The sequence below is a fragment of the Mastigoproctus giganteus genome, chromosome 14 (genome assembly GCF_048544385.1).
Source record: "Mastigoproctus giganteus isolate SK-2022 chromosome 14, ASM4854438v1, whole genome shotgun sequence".
Classification (NCBI taxonomy): Eukaryota; Metazoa; Arthropoda; class Arachnida; order Uropygi; family Thelyphonidae; genus Mastigoproctus; species Mastigoproctus giganteus.
The window spans coordinates 57,200,499-57,224,047 of NC_143588.1; the positions used below are offsets into that span (position 1 = coordinate 57,200,499).

General features: G+C 38.0%; 1 protein-coding gene across 2 annotated transcripts in view; it reads right to left on the reverse strand.

Annotated features, from left to right (window-relative positions):
• The window catches only part of row (zinc finger domain-containing protein relative of woc), a 287,029-nt gene extending 263,752 nt beyond the window's left edge, over window positions 1-23,277 (reverse strand). The window contains exon 1 of one of the 2 annotated variants that reach the window (XM_090389220.1): window positions 23,000-23,277. The gene's annotated coding sequence lies outside the window, so the exon portion shown is untranslated. Of the gene's footprint in view, window positions 1-21,893; window positions 22,019-22,999 lie in introns of those variants that run through there. The other variant, XM_090389221.1, reaches the window with a different exon arrangement.
• Between the last annotated feature and the right edge of the window lie 272 nt (window positions 23,278-23,549).

Genomic DNA, 23,549 nt, shown 5'->3' on the forward strand with positions numbered 1-23,549 from the left:
TACAAAGTACATATTTACATTATGAATGGAAACTAGCACATAAAAACAATGGTTATTAAAAAAATAAAACAAAAATGTATTGAAATAAAACATTACATGTTTCATATGAGCAATATTGTTTTGTTTTTAATGCCTAATTTTACAGTCAGAGGAAGGTTGGGGAGGAGACTTTTTTAAAGTTTTTTATTCATTGGTATTTATTTTATTCTTGTATTTTTTTTTAAAGAATGAATGTAAGGTCCTAGCTTGCTTCTATCCCTCTCTCTCCTAAAATAAATCTGTAACTAACTCATCAGATTCTCCAATTTTTTTTTTTTTTTTTTTGATAGAGCAGCTTCTTTCAATGTCTGGATCTATGTCAAAAATAATTTTCAAAACTTTAAAACTTACATTTTCATTTCAATATTTATTTCATTATTTACATTACAAGTAGTAAGAATATGTATACAGTAGAGCGTTGATAATCCAAACAAATTGGGACTGGGGGTAGTTTGGACTTTCGATTTGTTTGGATTTTCAACCTTATCAAAAATACAGTGCTGGAGACTAAAAATAAAGTAAGTTTAGAAATAAAAACACCAAGTTGTAACTATGTATTTTAATTCATAGGTAACAAAACAAATGGAACTTTTAGCCACAATAACATGTGTACAAAAAACTATTATATTAGGGTCACCCAGTAATTTCTTACATATACCCATATTTATGTCTGTAAATTGCATGTCCTCTAGTCGATTTACATGTTTTACTGGACAATGCATATGTAGAAGCCTTTAAAGAAAATAATTACTTATTTTTCGTTGCGCGATTTTCAAACTTTGCTTCTTTGTTGTTAGACCTCTCACTCAGCAAGAGTAGATGAGTTGGACAGTATTCAGTTGTTCATACTTAGCCCTCGTGGGTAGCACAGTTGGCAGAATCACCGTCCTCCCCACCCTGGGTGTAAAAGACCTGGGTTTGAGTCCCGTCAATGATGGGAGGAATTTTTATGGGCCTTTTTCAGGCAAGGGTAGCATAGTTTTTATTCACTGGTATTTTTATTCATAGGTTTTTTCCCCGACCTGGTTTTTCCGTCCAACAAACAGAAAATCGACCACAGAACACGAAATTTACAAAAGTATATGAGGAGCAATTATGGCCTTAGTTGCTGATGCTCCCAAAACTCAACTACAACAAACAGCATCTTCGAGGGATGGATCATTAGCTGTTCTCATAGTTTTTATTTTTATTTATTTATTATTATTTTTTTTTGTCTATCATCATCGTCTGAATCAAGCTTCGATGCAAACTTTAAATTTTTTCTTCTTGTTTTTAATTTCTGTTATGATTGACTTTTCAACTTTATCTTGCTAACGAAGACCCACTTTCTCCCTTTGAAAGTCCGTTTAAAATCTCAATCTTCAATTTAATTGTTAAAAATCTGCTTCCTTTAAAAGAAGATGACCATAACTTTAGTATGGTAAAATAAAACTCTGTAAATGTTCAGAATCGCTTCATTCCTATATCTAAACTTCGTAAACATTTTACTCTGTATCTCACTTGGCATATCGCATTAGTTAGTTGCAATTTCTGCGTGCCATGTTCTTTGTTATTGATTTACGCTTTCTTTTTTTTTTTTTACTGTTTTATATTTTACGAATGCAAAAAAAAAAAAAAAAAATGTCAGTGAACAGAAATATCAGATTACAAAGTGTTATGTTTAGTTAAGCACCATATATATATTAATTAAGCTATGTACGTAAGCGTGTGAATTTGTTTATTTTTGAAACCCATGGATAATATTCTTCCAATTTTCACGTTATCATTTAATTTTGTTAAATAATAAGGTAAAATAAAAGCATAAATTTGTGCTTTATATCTTCATTTTTATAGCCTGTGGGTAATATTCCTCTAACTTTCGCTTATTACAATTGCCATTTAATAGAATCACAATTCAATTCGCAAACATGATCAAAATAACCGCTGCTTACTGCAATTATTTTATGGCACCAGCATAAAAATAAATAAATGCTGGCTCGTTTGGATTATTGATGTTCGGATTTTCAATGTTCTACTGTATATAAGAACAGGAAAATATGTAGAGATATATATATATATATATATAGGAGAATATGCAACACATGCTCACAGACAACCATAAACTAAAATGCCGCTAGTGAGAAAGAGTATAATGGCTGTTTGTGGGTTTCATTCTTGTAACTTCGAATTTTGGTTTTCATAATGGTAGACAAGGTCAAATATGTACATAAACTTGAAACGAACACTGCAAGATGGCACATTATAGCAGGATTGTGCCGTACCTTGGAAAGAGAAATTTGACCACTGACACTCATCTCTTCAGGGGAAAGCCATAAGTCACAACAATGGGTGAAGGAAGAATATAATGTTTTGACAAGTTTTTAATACAATTTTCACATGGCTGAAAATGGATAGGCAGTTGATGACAAACATCCTGTGGACCGATGAAATGAATTTTACCATGTCTGAAGAAGACAACACCTGAAATATCTTCAAACAGGCCTATGGGGCTGGGAAATTCCATACTGCAATAATTAAAGACAAACACCAGCCAAAATGGTGTTTGTCTTTAATTATTGCAGTAACATCAGAAATGACATTATCTTAGTAAAGCCTATTGTGCGCATTGAAAGTAACCCAACATAAAGAGAAAACAAGAGTTTGGTATGCCTTTACAACTGTTACCATGTTTGGTCCTCACCTTTCCGAAGAAGAAACTCTGAATAGGATGTAAACATAATACCATCACACAAAAATTATGCAGTGTCACTAACCAGACATGCTAGTTCTGCAAGAATGTTATGTTATTGGAGCAGACAACATTTATGCATGATGGCAATCCGTAGACATCAGCCAATATGCAAAAGCAATCATGCAAGTATACATTGAAATTATGTCATCTCTTACTTCTTTCTTTGTGAATAGCTCTCATGTCTAATGATGATGTATTTGTAATCAGATGAATGCAGTGTGTTGTTGATGAGGATGACATGCATAATGAACCTATAATGTAACAAGTCATTTCTTTATAAGTGCAAATCACTGATGTAAATTCTAATCCAAACACATCTAACTGAAAAAAAAACTACACCCTTAAAATATGACCTTGCAAATCCCAATTGCATATCTGGAAGATGTTTGCAAAGTTTTTATCTTAGAGAAATGAGACAAGGCTGTGAACCTCAGAAGTACCTTCATAATCACCCAGTAAGTTATAAAAAAAAATCAAACTGCAAAATACGGATTTATAATGTAACCTTAGCATAAAAAAATGCAAATCATTCTGCTTTTGTTAAAACAAATTAGGGTTCCAATGTTTCATTAAATAATTATTATCCTAGCATTTAAGTATAGGAATATCTGTTTAATCTTAAATAATATAAAGTACTAAGTATTTTTCTGAGTATTTCAAAGATATTAACATTCCTGAGTTTAATAATACAGTTAATTCAAAATCCAGATTATTTGAAAGTTGAAAAATTCACATATCTATTGGAAGATCATGTTAGAACTGGAGAATAATGGCCATAAAAAATCAGATCTTGATGTGTGGTGTACAAATCAGCAACGCCTCTTACTGCCTCCACTTGAGATTGGCTAACTGATTTTTGTAGTGATTTTCTGTAGTATTTGCTAAGAATTTTAAGACTTCAATTTATATCACTCTGGAAGATGTTTGCAAAGTTTTTATCTTAGAGAAATGAGACAAGGCTGTGAACCTCAGAAGTACCTTCATAATCACCCAGTGCTAGAGTGAAGAAAATTAATATTTATATTTTTTCTGGATGATAGACCTTAACTTATTGAAGATATATTTTTTGTTTTTGGATTTGATACAACGGCAAAATAAAATAAAGCATTTAAATTACACAATTATAAACTATTTCTTGTCTTTATTCCAAAAAACTGAGTAATGAGCTCAATGCAATTGCATATTTGCTTTTCTCATTTTTTTATGGCATGCCTGCTAGAGGGTTAGAGAAATGTAAAAACATTATAAAATATTGTCTGATGACAAAGTGAGAATAGCATAGACCCACTTATTGTTCTTATGGCATGTTATGATATAGAAATGTATTTGCCTAGTAGTTTACAAGTTAGCTTGGACTATAAGCACATTTCCAGTAAACCAAGAAAATGTCAAATGACTTTTTCTTGGTTAATTACAAAAACATTTACTACAAAATGATTTTGTAGTTACCACTGTCTGACACTAAATCCTCGATGTCCCAGAGGCAATACCAATTTCAATAGAAACTTTGCAAGTAGTTAAATCAATGATCACTCTTGATCAGATCAAGAACATAAATGACTGAATCATTGGTTTCTGAAGTTATGGAATCAGAGCATTCTTCAAACTTTGTGAACAATTGAAAAGCCTTAAAATGACACACACGATCTTCTTCAAAAGCTGTTTTTAACATTTTGGGGGTTCTATTGCACTTCACTCTAATTTGAACCAAAATTTGTAAAAATTCTCTGTTCAATAAAATCACTTTTTTTTATCTTTACCTCTCGTTCTAATACCTCTCGTGTTTACGAGAGGTATTAGAACCTACAGTACTTAGTACTGTGCTTGGGTTGGAGGAGAAGAAGACGAAAGAAGATATTTATTGACATTAGACTTGAACTTTTGTAGACGGTAATTTTCAGAAAATACGTACGAAGGAAGGTTGCTCCAGAAAACGGAAGTTGAAGGAATAAACGAGGAAGATGAAAAGTTGGTTCAGTAAATTTGAAGTTGGACAGTAAATGAATGTTGGCTAGTGTTAAGACCATTTTGAAAGTTAGTTAGTCAGTTATTTGGTTTTTAGGAGCATTAGCAACTAAGGCCATATTGCTCCGGGATATGCGGTGGTCATTCCCTGACCTTTCCGCATCCTCCGTATTTGGTGGTGACGGGCTCGAACCCCAGTCTAATCAAGAAGCGTGTGCTACGCACTGCTGCTCCTTCCCACCTGGCTACGGAGTCGCCCCCGTTTTGAAAGAGAGAGAGAGGGAAAAAAATAGAAGCCAATTCAGAAGAACAGTGCCCATGGAAGTATCTGTAGAAAAGGCATGCAGCAGACACAGTGCATCTATGAGACAGAGATGGAGAGACTATTAGAGATGAGTCGTTAATTAACTTTAACTGCCCTCTTCTGAATGGAATCTAAAAGCCTGAGAGGTATTGGGGGCGCCGCTCCAGATGTGGGAACAATATTCCACGATAGGGCAGATTTATGATTTGTACAGAGTGAACAGCTGGTTAGAAGAAAAGTAACGCCAAGAGCAAAAAAGAAAACCAAGTGTTTTAGATGCAGAGGAAGCGATATTTGTAACGAACTTGTGCCATGAGAGATTAGAAGTCAGGGTAATTTCCAAAAGAGATATATCATCTTGTCTAGAAATCGGAGTGTCACCAAAGGTAAGCATAGGAGCAAGAAGAATCCTTTTTGCAAGATTAGCATTAGTAGAGGCATTTGATGCAAGAAAGCAAGCTTATGCAGCATCAGCCAAAAAAAAAAAAAAATAATAAATAAATAAAAATAAATAAATAAAAAATAACCACTTCCACTTCATCCCTCTGTTCGTTCTAAATACCTGTCCAGCTGAGCCTTAAACTTATTTAGGCTATCAACTTCCACGACAAGGGATGGAAGTCTATTCCACCAACCAACAACCCGCTGGCTAAAGGCAAATTTCCTCACGTCTATCCTACATCTGTCTTTTCTCAATTTGAATTTATGCCCTCTCAGGTGATCATTCTAAGCAAGAGGAAGAATCCCATCAGCACTGAGCATGCTCAAACCATTCGAGGCTTTATACACCTCAATCAGATCACCTCGCAGGTCCTAGTCTCCAGACACTGCAATCTGCAAAACTTAAGCCTTTCTTCCTAAGAGCAACCTTTTGTTCCATTCACTAATCTTGTTGCCCTTCTCTGTACTTGTTTCAACATCTCTACATACTACTTAAAGTGAGGACTCCAGACCTGTATACAGTATTCAAGGTGTCGACTGACCACTGCCATATACAAGGGGATAATCACCTCCTTATCCCCGCTAGAAAAATTCCTGTATATCATTGACAATACACCATGAGCTACTCTTGCAGACAATCTGCACTGCTCAGAAAACTTCATATCTGCCGGCACAATTATAGCAGCAATTTGCCTCCAATGCCACACTGCTCCAATTTGTGCAGCAGCCTTCCAGGTGCAACAGTATCAAGAGCCTTTCTAAGATCCAAGTATATAATATCAAAGTTATTCCCTGCATCCAGTTCTTTTGTGACTGCATCATAGTATCCAATCAAATTGGTCAGGCAAGACTTCCCCTTAACAAAACCATGCTGTGTCTGAGCTATGACTGAAGTCTTGTCTAGATGATCCTGCAGTGCTTCTTTAACCAGTGCCTCCATTAATTTTCCAGAAACAGAAGTTAAACTAACAGGTCTATAATTATTTGTGTCGCCCTTTGATCTTCCTTTGTGAATTGGGGTCACATTTGCACATCTCCAGTCCATGGGTACTTCCCCTGTGTCCAAGGAAGCTCTCATAATTATGGCTAAGGGTTTGCTTACTTCCTTTGCTGCCTCCTTTAATATAACTAGATAGATCCCATCCACCCCAGGTGCCTTTCTTCTATTTATCTTCAACAATTTCTCCTCCATTTTGCTCTCAGTTATTACAAGATTCTCTAGCTTACTGCCAGAGTTGAATACACCTCTGGCATTCCCCTCGCTGAATAACTCCTCATGTGTGAATGTCGATGCAAAATATTCATTCAGTTTGTTAGCTACCTGAGCAGGATCATCAACAGTTGACCCATCGATATCAAGTGGACCAATCTGATTCATCCCCTTCCTTCTAGAGTTTACATAAGTAAAGAACTCTTTGCTGTTTTTCTTTGCATCCCTTGCCAAAGATTTCTCGTAATCTGCCTTCGCCTGCCTAACCTCCTTTGTAACTTGGTTACAGATCAACTTGTATCTATCATAGGCTTCTGTGTCACGTCTTAATTTGTATGTATCCCATGCATTTTTCTTCTCTGCCATATGTCTCATTAGTTCATCTGACATCCACTTAGGCCTAAACCTTGAACAATATTTCTTATTTGGTATGCAAAGCCTAGTAGCTTCCAAGATAAGTTCTTTGAATGCTTCCCATTTTGAATTTGCTGTTGGTAACATCATCAGTTGGTCCCACTGTATAGAATTTAAATAGCATTAGCATTAGTAGAGGCATATGATGCAAGAAAGCAAGCTTATTCAGCATCAGCCAAAAAAAAAAAAAAAAAAAAACAACCACTACTCCCATTTCACCCCTCCATTCGTTCGAAATACCTGTCCAGCTGAGCCTTAAATTTGTTTAGGCTATCAACTTCAACAACAAGCGATGGAAGTCTATTCCACAAACCAACTGCCCGCTGGCTAAAGGCAAATTTCCGCTCATCTATCCGACATCCGTCCTTCCTCAATTTGAATTTATGCCCTCTCAGGTGATTATTCTGAGCAAGAGGAAGAACCCATCGGCATTGAGCATGCTCAAGCCATTCAAAACCTTATACACCTCTATCAGATCACCTCGCCGATGCCTAGTCTCCAGGCTCTGTAATTTGCAAAACTTAAGCCTTTCTTCGTAAGAGCAACCCTTTGTTCCATTCACTAATCTTGTTGCCCTTCTCTGTACTCGTTCCAGCAGCTCTACATCCTTCTTGAAATGAGGCCTCCAGACCTGTATACAGTACTCAAGGTGTGGCCTGACCAATGCCTTATACAAGGGAATAATCACATCCCTGTCCCTGCTAGAAAAATTCCTGTATATCATTGACAAGACACCATGAGCTACTCTTGCAGCTCGTCTGCACTGCTCAGAGAACTTCATATCTGCCTGCACAATTACCCCCAGGTCCTTTTCATTCTCTACCACTGTCAGCGTAGTAACACAGAGTTGATACGTTGATCTGGGGGTTACTGTTTCCCATATGTAGTACTTTACATTTGTCAATGTTAAACTTCATTTGCCAACTCTCAGCCCATCTGCTCAACCTTTCCAGATATTGTTGCAGCAGCATAGTATCAGTAATGTCCTTGACAATCCTGCCAACCTTTGTATCGTCTGCAAACTTGGACATTAAGCCTGATACACCATCATCAATATCATTTATAAATACAGAAAACAACAATGGACACAACACTGAACCCTGAGGAACTCCACTAATAACATTAGTCCACGTTGAGCAGTGTCCATTGATTACCACTCTCTGTCTTCTGCCACTCAACCATCCCTTTATCCATAGCAGCAATTTGCCTCCAATGCCACACTTCTCCAATTTGTGCAGCAGTCTTCCATGCACAACAGTATCAAAAGCCTTTCTAAGATCCAAATATATAATATCAAAGTTATTCCCTGCATCCAGTTCTTTTGTGACTACATCATAGTATCCAATCAAATTGGTCAGACAAGACCTGCCCTTAACAAACCCATGCTGTGTCTGAGCTATAACTGAATTCTTATCCAGATGATCCTACAGTGCTTCTTTAACCAGTGCCTCCATTAATTTTCCTGGAACCGAAGTTAAACTAACAGGTCTATAATTACTTGTGTCAGCCTTTGATCCTCCTTTGTGAATTGGGGTTACATTTGCACATCTCCAGTCCATGGGTACCTCCCCTGAGTCCAAAGAAGCTCTCATAATCTCAAAAATACTGTCTCAGTCCATCGTAGTCGCCTTTACGAAAGCAATAACCCTTCCCTTTACCCCTAATGGTAGTTACCTCTTTGAGTAAATCCCACTTCAGCACAATGTGATCACTGCCACCTAGTGGTTCATTTACCTGCAGATTCTTAATGCATGAAGAATCACTACTGATAATCACATCAAGAGTATTACTCCCTCTAGTTGCCTCCCGAACATGCTGATGTAGAAAACAATCATCCAATAAATCCACAAAAGCCTTGCTAGTGTGTGAGTGACCAGCCCCCAAATTCTGGTCAATATCTGGGAAATTAAAATCCCCCATTATAAGACGCTCTGATCTACTGGCCCACTATTTCCCCGTACAGTTTCTTATTATACTCATCAGAGTCATTAGGCCTATAGCACACTCCTACTCTCAATTTTGATCTCCCAATGCTTATGTCACACCAAACTGATGACACTGCACTGTCCAGCAATGTCGACTGGCTTCACTTCCTTGGATTTTATGTATTTCTTAACTAATACCATAACCCCTCCTCCCTTCCTACCCTGTCTATCCTTTCTGTAGACATTGTACTCCCCAAATTCCAGTTCTGCATTCCTTATATCTGTATGACACCACGTCTCTGAAATCCCCACAATATCTGCTTTTGATGTTTTGAGCAATACCTCAAATTTATTTACTAAACTCCTAGCATTGGTGTACACGCAAGTATACATGCATCTGTTCTTTTTCTTAGCTATCCTAACACAACCTATGTGTTTATTTGTACCCCAATGATTCCCAGCAGTCTCTGAACTATCCTGCATCTTATTTTCCAGGCGACGGCTCATTCCAATAGAAGCAGTGCAAGAATCACTTTCACCTCTGCCAGTGGCTACTGTTAATCTATTAGTCCTTGTATCCCCCCAATCTAGCAGTTTTCCGACCCACCTAACACTGCCTCGATAGCATCAGCAAATATTCTTGCACCCTTTCTATTTAAGTGTATCCCATCCCTGTAGAAGCAGTCTCTCCTGTTAACAAGTACAGGCCAGGCTGAAAAAAATTCTACCCCTTGAGCCTTGCACAATCCTTCAAGGGCCGAATTGATCGACAGGGCTCTCATCATATACTCCCTCCTATCGTGTCTGGACAGAATTGTAGACACTTTCAAATTCAACCCTAATTCATGGCTTTTTTTCAACAGTGACCTGTACTTTTTAAGTAATTCCGCCGGTCTCCTACTCTTAATATCATTAGTGCCAATGTGTACAACTATATCACCTTTTGTGCCCTTAAAAGATGATATCTGCTCTACAACGTCATCAACCTTTGCCCCTGGCAGACATACCCTGGTCCTGTTCCACCTATCCTTTTTACAAAGCATGTTTCCCCGTTTCCCTGACAATAGAGACACCGAAATAGTGACAATAGTTTCCCTGACAATAGAGATATAAGACAAGTCAGAGTTTTAGAAGGATTGAAATCAACTAAGTTGTCTTTGCCCCACTGGAGAATTACCTGGAGATCGGCATTTAAGGAATTGGTAGTGGATATTTAAGAAGTTGAAGCTGATTGAGCAGGACAAGGTTTCTCAAAATGGAAAGTGGAATGCTTTTTTTTTTTTTTTTTTGATTTGGTAGTTGTTGGCGCATCGGCTTCTGTGGCCATATTGCACCTCCCAAGGTTTTTGCAGTACTTTGATCCAAGCCCGAGGCCGGAATCGAACCCGCGACCTTTGGGTTGCCGGGCAGGTACTTTACCCACTCGGCTAGCCCGGTCGGCGAAAGGGGAATGCAATGTGCTATCATTGGCAAAACTATGGATAGGATTTCCATTCAATGGAAGATCATTAATATACAAGAGGAAAAGAGTAGGGGAAAGAACTGAACCTTGGGGGACACCAGCATTAGTGGAGAAGTTAGAAGACAGAGAGCCATCTACCAATACCCTCAGTGAGCTGTTTGTTTGTTTGTTATTTGGTTTTTAGGAGCATTAGCAACTAAGGCCATATTGCTCCGGGATATGCGGTGGTCATTCCTTGACCTTTCCGCATACTCCGTATTTGGTGGTGATGGGCTCGAACCCCGGTCTAATCAAGAAGCATGTGCTACGCACTGCTGCTCCTTCCCACCTGGCTACGGAGGCGCCCTCTCAGTGAGCAATCAGAGAGAAAACTGGATAACCAATTACAAAAAACTGTTGGCAAATCTTAAGATGGAAGTTTGTTTAGAAAACCTTTATGCCAAACACAATCGAAAGCCTTTGTGATGTGGGGCGCATTATAGTCTCAGTTGCTGATGCGCCAATAAACCCCAAACCAAACCAAACCAAAGCCTTTGTGATGTCAAGAGCAACTGCTTGTGTTTCACCAAATGTTTCCATTGAATTTGTCCATAAATGGATAATATAAGCCAGAATATCACCATTGTATCGACACTGACGAAATCCATACTGGCGATCATTGATCAGATGGAAGGTTTCTAGGTAGTTTAAGAGTTGGCAGTTAATTGATTTCTCCATTACTTTAGAAACAGTAGAAGTAATTGCAATGGGACGATAATTGGATGGGAGGGATTTGTCACCCTTTTTAGGAACTGGCTGGATATGAGCAAATTTTCAAGCAGAAGAAAAAACACCTTTGGAATAAGAAAGTGAAAAAAGGCGGCAGAGAATAGAAGTGAGTTCAGGAGCACAGGTTTCGAGAACCAGTGGAGAAATACTATCAGGACCTGGAGCTTTCTGAGCATCGTTTTTCATTAAAATCCTTCTGACATCCTTTTGACAGAAGACCACAGGAAGCACTGAATGGAGCAAGTTGGAAATGGTGGGAGGTGCATTACCAAGATCATTAATATATGAGTTGGAAGAAAAATAGGATGCTAGCAGGTCAGCTTTATCCTTGGCTGAAGTGACAAAAGAACCATCTGGTTTTTACAGAGGTGGGAGCAGAGATGGGCAAAAGTTGCAGCCAACAGCTTTGGCAAGAGACCAGAATGCTCAGCTACTATTAGGGCAAGAAGCAAGTTTTCTACTCTTAGCCTGTTCAAAATCTAGTTTGGACTGATTAATAACTGCTTTACAATTGTTGCGAGCTTTGGTGTAGGCAGAAAATGAAACTGAAGAATTGGAAACAAGCCAATTATGATATGCAACATTCTTCTCTTGAACAGCCTTAGCACATTTATTGTAAACCAAGGTTTAGATAAAGGACGAGATTTTAAAGTGGTGTGTGGAATAAAGGATTCCATTCCTGCAAGAATAATTTCACTGACACGATTTGAGCAAATGGTGACATCAGAAGTTTTGAAACAGTAATCCGACCATGGAAAAGAAATCTCACAGGTCATCCCATTTTGCAATCTTGTAATGCCAAACAATACGAGGTTGGGAATAGCCATGAGATAAAGGCTCCATTGGAGAAGATATAATCACCAAGTTGTGATCTGAGGTGCCTAAAAGACCTCTCACTTCGACCGTGTACTTAGAAGGGTTGTTTGAGTGTGTCACGCAGTTCACTGAGATTCGACGGAGGTAAACAGCCCTTTCCAGCTCATCCCAAAGATGTTCAATAGGATTGAGATCCGAAGACTGAGCGAGCCACTGCAGCAAAGAAGTCATTGTCATGTTCCTGGAACCATTTCATAGTGATTCAGGCTTTGTGCACCGGCGCATTATCCTACTGGAAGTAACCATCTGACTGAGGATAAACTGTCAACATGAACGGATGCACTTGGTCAGCAACGATGTTTAGGTACGATGTGGCATCAAATGTGAATCTATGGATATCAATGGACCCAATGTGTGCCAAGAAAACATTCCCCTCACCATAACACTGCCCCCACCACCTTACACAGTAGTCATCAGACATGACGGGTCCATGGATTCACGTTGTTTTCGCTAAATTCTGAGCCTTCCATCAACATGGTGCACAGAGGAACTTTGATTCGTCAGACCAAGCAACTGTTTTCCAATCCTCGATAGTCCAGTTCTGGTGTTGCTGTGCCCACAGGAGGCGTGCTCTCTTGTTCTTCATTGATAACAAAGGTACGCGATGCGGCCATCGGTTGTTGTAGCCCATTCGCGACAAAGTGCGACTAGTGGTCCATTGCAATATTTTGTTCTGCAGACCAAGGTTGTATTCTGACGTGATGTGCAACATTGTGGCCCATCTGTTTGCTTGCACAATTCTAGCAAACGTCTTGCACCTACTAACATGCCACTTTCGAAGTCCATTAGATCACTCCTTTTCCTCATTCTTGCTACGGTTTGTACACTTAACTGATACTGGAAAGGTTGTTCTACTGCATTTATATCCACAACTGTGGTCATGTTACTTGCAATGTTGTGGGATGAACCCTTTGTGTGCACAGCATGGGGGGGGTACCTAATAAAGTGACAGCACAGTGTGTATATACATATAATATTTAAAAAAAAATGTTATATGATAGTTATTACAATAATATAGCTATAAAGAAAACTGCAATTCATAATACAAATTATATATATATTGTATAATTTTATTCTTTATATAGAGGTACTAAATAAACATCAATTATAGATCACCACAAAAGTAAAAAGATACCTTACACCTTTTTATAATGAAATAAATATATAAATTTAAAAAAAATAACTTTAAGTAACTTAAACCCAAATTATGTGGCATCCCTGGAATGTTGTTGCAGCACCCCGGTTGAAAACCACTGAGCTAGTGTATAATCTCACTAGTGTATGCCTCTGTAAGAACACATTCTTACAACTCCTAATAATAATACTTTGTAAAATTTCAAAATATTATTATATTTTAAACAGATGGCATTAGGCAATTTGCTTGCGCTCCTACTGTTGTTCGTTTCAGTAGAGAGCGGATTAGCGTTAGCAACAGGGGGGCCTGTTTGAACTGAAACTGCACAATAGGAGTGCTCTTTTGAAGCAGTTTTGTTTACGGAAAGTAGAGGGGAGTGGCACTGCGGAAAAAAGTGGCAAAGGAATGCCCCCCCCAAGAAAGGGTTCGGACTCCAAAGAGGAAAGATCCGAGATCATAGAGCAAGTCGAGATTGGATATCATAGCGCTGTATAAACAGGCTGACACCAAAGTGCGCTCTTATAAATTAAAATGGCGGTCACTTGAAAAGGGGCGTGACGAAAGGGGTAAGTGGACAAGGATTGTCAGAAGAAAGTTCTAGAAATTTCATAGCATCCGAACGTTCCCACTATGAAAAAGGGAGTGCGACCTACCCGAACGTGGGCCGAGACAACAGAAAAGGGAAATGAGCGAATAAGAATAAAGATGTAGAAAGAGAAATAGAAGATGATTGGTCAAGAAAAGGGGGAGAGAGAGATGAACAAAAAGGTGATAGGGGCAGAGATAAAGAGAGTCCGAGAGAAAGACAAAATCCAAGAGAAAGAGAGAATCCGAGAGAAAGAGCGAGTCCGAGACAGAGAAGCGGGAGAAGAAGTCTGAGAGAATCGCTGGAGAGCGAGAGAGAGAGAGAGAAATTTTTGGGAGTGAGAGAGAGAGAAATTTTTGGGAGTGAGAGAGAGAGAAATTTTTGGGAGTGAGAATGGTGTTGGAGGTGTGTGGGAATTCACAAATACATATATAGTTATAGTTATTACCCAGTTTATTAACAAACAAATTATACTATGTATATAAAGTGCTTAGCATCATAATACACAGCCATTTCTGAATAAACAGAAAATTTTTAAGGTGGCATCGTTTTAGGTTATATCTCATATTGTGAATGCCTTCACAACGAGTTGCCATGATATTGCACTACTTCGAATAAGTAACGCTTCACCTAAGGAGAAGACTAGTGTTACTTATTCTCAGATAGGTACCACCACCCAGACAGCACTGTTTCAGGGCTATTTGGCCCTTCGTCAGTGAGTGGGTAGGTACCCAAGTGATGCAATGATGGCAAAAACAGTTATGAAGTATAACTCCACAATATGAGAGATGCCTGATGGTGTATGATGTATTTAGACTAAGGCGCATTTAGGGCTAGAGCCTCAAGCTGCGAACAAATTCGCCTTAGTCTAAATACATCATACACCATCAGGCATCTCTCATATTGTGGAGTTATACTTCATAACTGTTTTTGCCATCATTGCATCACTTGGGTACCTACCCACTCACTGACGAAGGGCCAAATAGCCCTGAAACAGTGCTGTCTGGGTGGTGGTACCTATCTGAGAATAAGTAACACTAGTCTTCTCCTTAGGTGAAGCGTTACTTATTCGAAGTAGTGCAATATCATGGCAACTCGTTGTGAAGGCATTCACAATATGAGATATAACCTAAAACGATGCCACCTTAAAAATTTTCTGTTTATTCAGAAATGGCTGTGTATTATGATGCTAAGCACTTTATATACATAGTCTAAATTTGTTCGCAGCTTGAGGCTCTAGCCCTAAATGTGCCTTAGTCAAACAAATTATAATAAAATATAATAAGATAAAAACCAGTAGCTTTCGGGACGCGTGTCCCTTTGTCAACTGACAAGTTAATACAAATTTTGAATACAATACAACGAGCAAAGTGGCACGTTAATCATGCGTCATTGTTGTTGCATGGACGTGTGCTGCTTCTACGCCACTGATCATCCAGCAATAAAACGGTAGTTTCCAGGATGGGATGTAGACGCATGCCTTTCTGGCGATTTAATGCCTTAGGATTGTTTATTATGTTGAGTGATTCTAGCCATAGGCAGTGGTCTAGCCAAAGGCATGCGTCTACATCCCATCCTGGAAACTACCGTTTTATTGCTGGATGATCAGTGGCGTAGAAGCAGCACACGTCCGTGCAACAACAATGACGCATGATTAACGTGCCACTTTGCTCGTTGTATTGTATTCAAAATTTGTATTAACTTGTCAGTTGACAAAGGGACACGCGTCCCGAAAGCTACTGGTTTTTATCTTATTATATTTTATTATAATTTGTTTGTTAATAAACTGGGTAATAACTATAACTATATATGTATTTGTGAACTATGGACCCCAGTACTCCAGGCCCGTTTGTTACCATGTGTGGGAATTGTTAAACAGTGAGTTTTAGAAATGGCACAGTTCAGTGGGTATTGGTTATAGAAAAGGGGTAAACGATTGAGAATAAAATCGGATCGAGCTTTAAACGGATGGCCAAGGCAGCAAACCCTGGAGAAAAGTTCTTGTGCGTCGAGAGAACTGACAGAGAGCAGTATAAAGATGTGCGCCTAGTGGATCAGCAAAGGCCAAGCCCAGAGAGACGACTGTGGGAAAAACCCATCCAGGTAGAGAGAGAGAAGAAAGTGCAAGTTTGGAAAATTTTGCTAACGAAAAAACTATTATAAAGAAAATATAAATGGGGGAGAAATGAATAGGACAGTTAGAGGAGATTTATGATGAACTGAATACTGTATTTTGAAAGATAGAAAAGGGGGAACAAAAGAATATAGATAAAGAAAGAGATCAATTTATATATATCCATATATAATTGCATATGTTAGTTTAGTTAGTACTTCGTATTTTTCAAAAATTGTAGATAGTTATGAATTCATTGAAAGAAAGGAAATGTGAGAATATTATATTATGTATAGTAAGAGAGCTGTGAGAAATTTTGATATCTTGAATTACTTAGTGTGTGTATTTTTGATTGTCTAAAACGGGTGAAATAAACTTTGTTATGTTGTTAACATATGTCTTATCTTTGGGGAGAAACACCACAGCTCAATAGCAAGTATCCGTAATTATCCAGGCAGGGGAATTATAAAAAATAAAATCCTCATTACATGGAATCTTCTGACAAAAAAAAAGGAGGCTAAAATGGAATTAATTTATTGAGCAGCAGCAGATAGCTTGTGGACCTTGGAAGGGAAGTGGGACACCTGTTCCAGAATTTAAATTTAAAGCAACAGCCTATTGAGGTTCCAAGGTAGATAGAAGTTACAATTGTATTTAAAGCTCCCACAAATGTTTAGGTTGTAACCAAATATAGATCCCACAATTGTCGATCCAGCCAGGGATTGATCCCACAATTGTATTTCTAGATCCCACACCTCCACTATGCCAACTATGATGAAAGTCTGAATAGTGTGTGTGTGGCATACTGCTGAGGCCATTATGTCAAGGAGTTGTGCATATTCTTGCTATGTATATGCCACATTCAAAATTTAATCATTCCATACAAAATGTTTCTCCAAAACCTTTACCTCATCTACTTAATGCATCATGAACTGTCAAACCAACGGAACAAATTCATTTGCAAAAAAGATCTAAACCTATCAAAACCTTCTTAATTTGTTTCACAAGTGCATATGGTCTCAGTTCCAATCTCAATTATTTCCATTTCCTCCAAAAATGTGCCAAGCCCCACTTATTCTTGATATTAAGAGTAGAAAATCTGCAGACTTAATTAATCAGTACAGGGTAAGGTTGAGAAAAAGCCGTAGATTAAGAATAAATTTGAGAGTGTCTGCAAGTCTGTCCAGACATGACAGTTGCAAATACATGATGAGAGAGCATGTCAATCAATTTGGCCCTGGAGAGACGGCAAGACTCGGATAAGAATTCTCTTAGTGTGGTCTCTACTTGTTAACAGGAGAGATTGTTTTCACAGGGTCGTTTTCACTTAAACAAAAGGGGTTCAAGGATATTTACTGATGCTATTGAGGCAGCATTAGTTGGGTTAGAAAAGTCCTAGCTTGGGGGACATACACAGACTAATAGATTAACAGTAGCCACGGGCAGAGGTGAAATTGCTTCTTGTACTACTTCTATTGAGATATGCAACAGCCTGGAAAGAAAGGTGTCAGCAATTACATGGCCTGCTGGGTAGAGGGTCCTTTTGACACAAGCAAAAAAAAAAAGTGCTCGTGTCATAAGGTTACTGAGACTAACTAACTATTAGGGTTACTAAAAGATGAGACAGGTGCATATATAACTGAATGTACACTAATACTAGGAGTACAGCAAACAAATTTGATGAATCTGAAGTACTGGTTAAGTCATCAAATGCCAACATTCTAGGGTTATTGGGCATGTGGTGCCACTCAGATATAAAGGAGGTGGAATTTTAATATGATGAATACAATGTAGAAAAAGGACAGGAAAAGAGGGGGGGAAAGTTATGCTCTTGGTTAAAAAAGGGATTAAGAGTCTAAGGCAGTATACTCATTTGAGTGAGCAGTCAGTGCACTGTTGAGTTGGTTTGGTATGACAATGTAAGGTAGGCTTACAATGTAATATAATAAAATGTACTTTATAGTAAAATGAATATATTTAAAACAAATGCTATGAATTAAAGTTTTGGTATTTTGAATTAATAGAGAGTGATTATAATGAGATAACAAGGAAATCTGTTGATGTTTGCTGATGTTATCGAAGCAGTGTTAGGTGGGTCAGAAAACTGCTAGCTTGGGGGGGGGGTCACAGATTAATAGGGTAACGGTAGCCACAGGCAGATGTGAAAATGATTCTTGCACTGCTTCTATCAGAATGAGCAGCAGCCTGCAAAGCAAGGTACTGGGGATTTCAAGGGCTGCTGGGAGTCATCATGGTACAAGTAAATACATGGGTTGTGTGAGGGTAAATAAGAGTAAGAATAGGTGTATGAATACTTGCATGTCACCAATGCTAGGAGTATAGTAAATGACTTTGATGAATTTGAAGTGCTGGTCAAGACGTCAAAAGCAAATATTGTTGGGATATCAGAGACGTGGTGCCACACGGATATAAGCAGTGCAGAATTGGAATTTGGAGAGCACAATGTGTACAGAAAAGATAGACAGGACAGGAAGGGAGGAGGGGTTATGCTGCTAGTTAAGAAACATATAAAATCTAAGGAAGTGCAACCAATTGACGATGGTGGACAATGCAATGCTGAGACAATGTGGCGTGACATAAGCACTGGGAAAGGGAAAATGAGAGTAGGTGTGTGTTATATACCTAATGAATCTGTTGATTATAATGAGCAATTGTGCAGAGAAATAGAGTGGGCCAATAAATCAGAATGTCTTATAATGGGAGATGATTTTAACTTTCCAGATATTAACTGAAACTTGTGGGTTGGTCACTTGCACATTAGCAAGACTTTTGTGGATTTATTGGATGACTTTTTCTACAGCAACATATTTTAGAGGCAACCAGAGGGGGTAATACTCTTGATCTGATTATTAGCAGTGATTCTTCATGCATTAAGAATCTGCAGATAAAGGAACCACTGGCAGTGATCTGGTGTGTACTGGTGTGGAATTTACATAAAGATGTAACTACCATCAGCAGTAATGGGGAGGGTTTTTGTAAAGGTAACTACAGTGGTCTCAGAGAGTTTTTAAATTCTATACAGTGGGATCAACTGATGATGTTACCAACGGTGAATTCTAAATGGGCCTTCAGGGACTTAATCTTGGAGGGTACTAGGCTTTTCATACCAACTAAGAAATAGTGTTCAAGGTTTAAGCCTAAATGGAATCAGATGAAATAGTGTGGCTCGTGGCACAGAAGAAAATTGCATGGGATGCATATAAATTATCAGGCAACACAGAAACCTATGGCAGATATAAGCTAGTCTGTAATCACGTTACAAAGGAGGTTTTTTTTTATGAAAACCCCAAACACGAAAGGTATCAAAACCTATAGTACTTAGTACCGTGCATGGGTTGAAGGAGAAGTATGGGGGTAGGGGGATGCCGGAAACTTTGCTCTAGAGACTAAACATGGGTTTCACCACTTCAAGCCTCCAATAAGCAAAGTAGTTTAGGCGGACAAAGGCAGATTATGATAAATCTTTGGCAAAGGATGCAAAGAAAAACAGCAGAGAATTCTTTACTTATGTAAACTCTAGAAGGAAAGTGATAAATTAGATTGGTCCACTTAACATAGATGGTTTGACTATTGATGTTCATACTGAGGTAGCTGATAAACTGAATGTGTATTTTGCATCTACATTCACACATAAGGAGTTATTCAAAGAGGAGAATGCCAGAAGTTTATCAAACTCTAATAGGGAGCTAAGTGATTTTGTAATAACTGAGAGCAAAGTGGAGGAGAAATTGTTGAAGCTAAACATAAGGAAGGCACCTGGGGTAGATGGGATATATCCAGTTATATTAAAGGAGGCAGCAAAGGAAGTAAGCAAACCCTTAACCATAATTATGAAAGCTTCCTTGGACTCAGGGGAGGGAGGTTCCCATAAACTGGAGATGTGCAAATGTGTCCCCAATTCACAAAGAGGATCAAAGGGTAATTTGATCACACGGGTAATTACAAAGCTGTTAATTTAACTTCTGTTCCAGGGAAAATAATGGAGTCACTGGTTAAGGAAGCGATACAGGATCATCTAGACAATAATGCAGTTATAGTTCAGACAGAGCCTGGGTTTGTTAAGGGGAAGTCTTGTCTGACAAATTTGATTGGATACTATGATATGGTCACAAAGGAATTGGATGCAAAGAATAATTTTGATATCATATACTTGGATTTTAGGAAAGCTTTTGATACTGTGGCACATGGAAGACTATTGTACAAATTGGAGCAGTATGGCATTAAGGGCAAGGTGCTACAATGGATAAAAGGATGGTTCAGTGGGAGAAGACAGAGTGGTTATCAATGGACACTGCTCTTCATGGACTAATATTATTAGTGGAGTCCCTCATGGTTTGGTGTTGGGCCAATTGTTGTTTTCGATATTTATCAATGATATTGATGAAGGTGTATCAGACTTAATGTCTAAGTTCGCAGACTATACGAAGGTTGGCAGGGTTAATGACAGTAATGATAGCACGCTACTGCAACAGGATCTGGAAAAGTTGAACAGACGGGCTGAGAGGTGGCAACTGAAGTTTAACATTGACAAATGTAAAGTACTACATATGGGAAGCAGTAACCCCAGAGTAATTTATCAACTGGGTGGTACTACACTCAGGGTAATGGAGAATGAAAATAATGAAAATGGCCTGGGGGTAATTGTGTAGTCAGATATGAAGTTTTCTGAGCAGACAGGCTGCCAGAGTAGGTCACGGGGTCTTGTCAATGATATACAGACATTTTGCTAGCAGAGATAAGGAGGTGATTGTCCCCTTGACCAGCCAATGGTCAGGCCACACCTTGAGTACTATATACAGGTCTGTAGGCCTTATTTTAGGAAAGATGTAGAGCTGCTGGAACGAGTACAGAAGGGCAACGAGATTGGTGATTGGAACAAACGATCGGTGCTACCAAGAAAGTATCAGTTGGAATCAGTTGTTCATGGCAGGAAAGCTACGCAACCTCTATCAGCTCCTCACCAATTGGCTTGATACCCCAAATGTCCAAAATCTTGTTGGGGGCCCTAGGCTGTCCTGTGTCTTTTGCAATTACTCGTAGATTCCCCTAAGATGCTTGCTACAGAATTTAACAATGATTCGAAGATTTTTTTCCAGCTAACATCCTCCAAACATACACCTGAAGACTGACCCTCACAAGTTCTGTGATGATAAAGCATACAGGTCTCAGAAGATACAAAACATGTACCATCACATACAGCTGTAGCAGTTTCCTGATTATCCACTGCAGGATGGAATCTCTGTTTTAATAAGCCTACTTGCTCCTCTGCTGAGGAGAATTAATGTCTTAAATTATTATGTATGTTATATATATTACAATGCATATGTGTTTATATGTCTCTACCTTTTGCTTGTGTCACTGTATATATAAGTGTATGTGCTTTATTTACTCGTATTGGATGTTATTTGTTGTATTATTTTATAGAACCTAATGCTTATGTATGCATGTTTACTTTTTAAGTTATATTGTACAACTGTATATAAGCACTCTACTAGATGAAAGTTGTTCAGAGGTAAAGCATAAGCAATAAATTGAGTAAATAATAATAATCAAAGAATTCCCCACCACACAAGCAGAGGTCAAAACTGGAAATTTTATTAAACTGAATGTTCATTAATATAGTCCCAGGGGTTCACATCTGGTGAGTATGGGATTGGCACACAGATTGTCCTTTGCTGGATATCATTTTTCTCTTTCTTGGTGATTCCCTTCTACTTCTGACACTTGCTTGCTTGCTTGCTCGCTCGCTCTCTCCGAGGGTAACTCAAAAAAAAATTTTTTTTTTTGGCTGGTGCAGCAAAAGACTCTAGGCTTCCTTGCACCATATGGCTAATTATAATAATATTGTTACTTTATTAATGAGTATCTTATTTTATTAATAAGTATGTAAGTGGATTAATTACCAATGCACATGTGATGAACTAGAATACCATTCCAGAGCACTCCAGTCCAATCCAAGCCCTAACCCCAAGAAGTCTCACTATCTTTGCATACAATTCCAAAGCAGCTTCAGTTGTTAAGTTTCTAATATGTCTCTTCTTTGTTGTAACAATTATGACATATACTTTCATTCAAGGTACACTTCATTTTGGCAAAATAAACACACTGGTTTTTCCAAAATAAAATCATTTACAATTGTCTGAACAGCAAAATAAAAAAGAAATCTTAATTGTGAAAAAAATTTTACAAGATAAAATAAAATAATGGATGTATATAAAATATTTTTAAATGTATTTTAGTTTTTAGTGGCTTTTTATTTTATATTATTTTAATAATCACTCATCATCCATTTGGACACTGTGTCTTGTACTGATATGCTAGTTCTCTAATTCAGATGCCTTTTTTGATAAACAAAGTTGTTGTTGTTTTTTTATCTTAACTTGTTTTATTTTTTATATATTTTTATATGCACCTTTTTTGTATTTTATTTTTATATTTTAAATTTTTGAACGTCAAAAATTTGGAACAAGATTTTGTTATAGTGATATGATTCCCAACACTCAGGTTATGCTTTCTGATTTGATTTTCTGCCAGTAGTGGAACTACCATACTGCTAGTTCCACCACTGGGGGGGATGGGGCCACAGATGATATAGTATAGTTAAAAATCAGTTAAAAATCTAGCGGGAGCACAATTTATTGTTTCGCCTGTGTGGAAATGATATGTTAGTTCTTTAATTGAAATGCTTTCTGCGATAAACAGAATTGTAAGGTTTGTCGGTGTTTTTTTTTTTTTTTTTATCTTAATATTTTTATAAGTAACTTGCAAAATCGGACATCTTCTTATAACTAGGCAATCCGCTCCTCTCTCTCCACAAGGTTTAGTCACTTTAATCAAACAATCATTCATTCCCAACGCTGATGCTGAAGTAAGTTTAACCTATGTTAAAATTACACTAAATAATGATAAGAAACGTTCTTCACAATTATCATTCTGACATCATCACCACTGAATGATTCCCCCATCAACAGGTCACTGATGTGCGAAACGTCTAAAATAAACAACTTACGTGCACATGTCACTGTTCACGGGAAAAACAAATTTGTGCAGTCTGGTTCACAAACGGGCTCAACCGCTGCAGTCGGCCATGATAGGTAGCGATTTCTGCATATTTTTTCTTCCCTTAACTACTTGGAGTTTGCTCCCATAAATTAAGAATATAACTTTCCAGATGAGTTCAAATAATGCTACACTTATCGATGCTACGCACAACATAACAAAACCACCGAATACGATACTCCATAATATACAAAAACACCCTTATGCTAACATTACGCATAAACAAGCTACCACAGATGGCGTAGCTAGCGCCGAAAGTAGTCACGTGTCTATAGAAGGTTTATAAACAACCAATCATTAGTGGGATCATGTATTTCAGATCCATCCCAGATATCCTAGCGCGATTGCCTTAAATTTACATTTCTCAAAATCTGCAATTGAAACGTTAATTGAAATTTGAATGGAATACAATATTTTTATGTTGGGTATACAAAGTCGAGAGAACTTTACGCAAAGACAAAGTAACCTGCATCTCACACTATAACCTAAATGAAAGAATA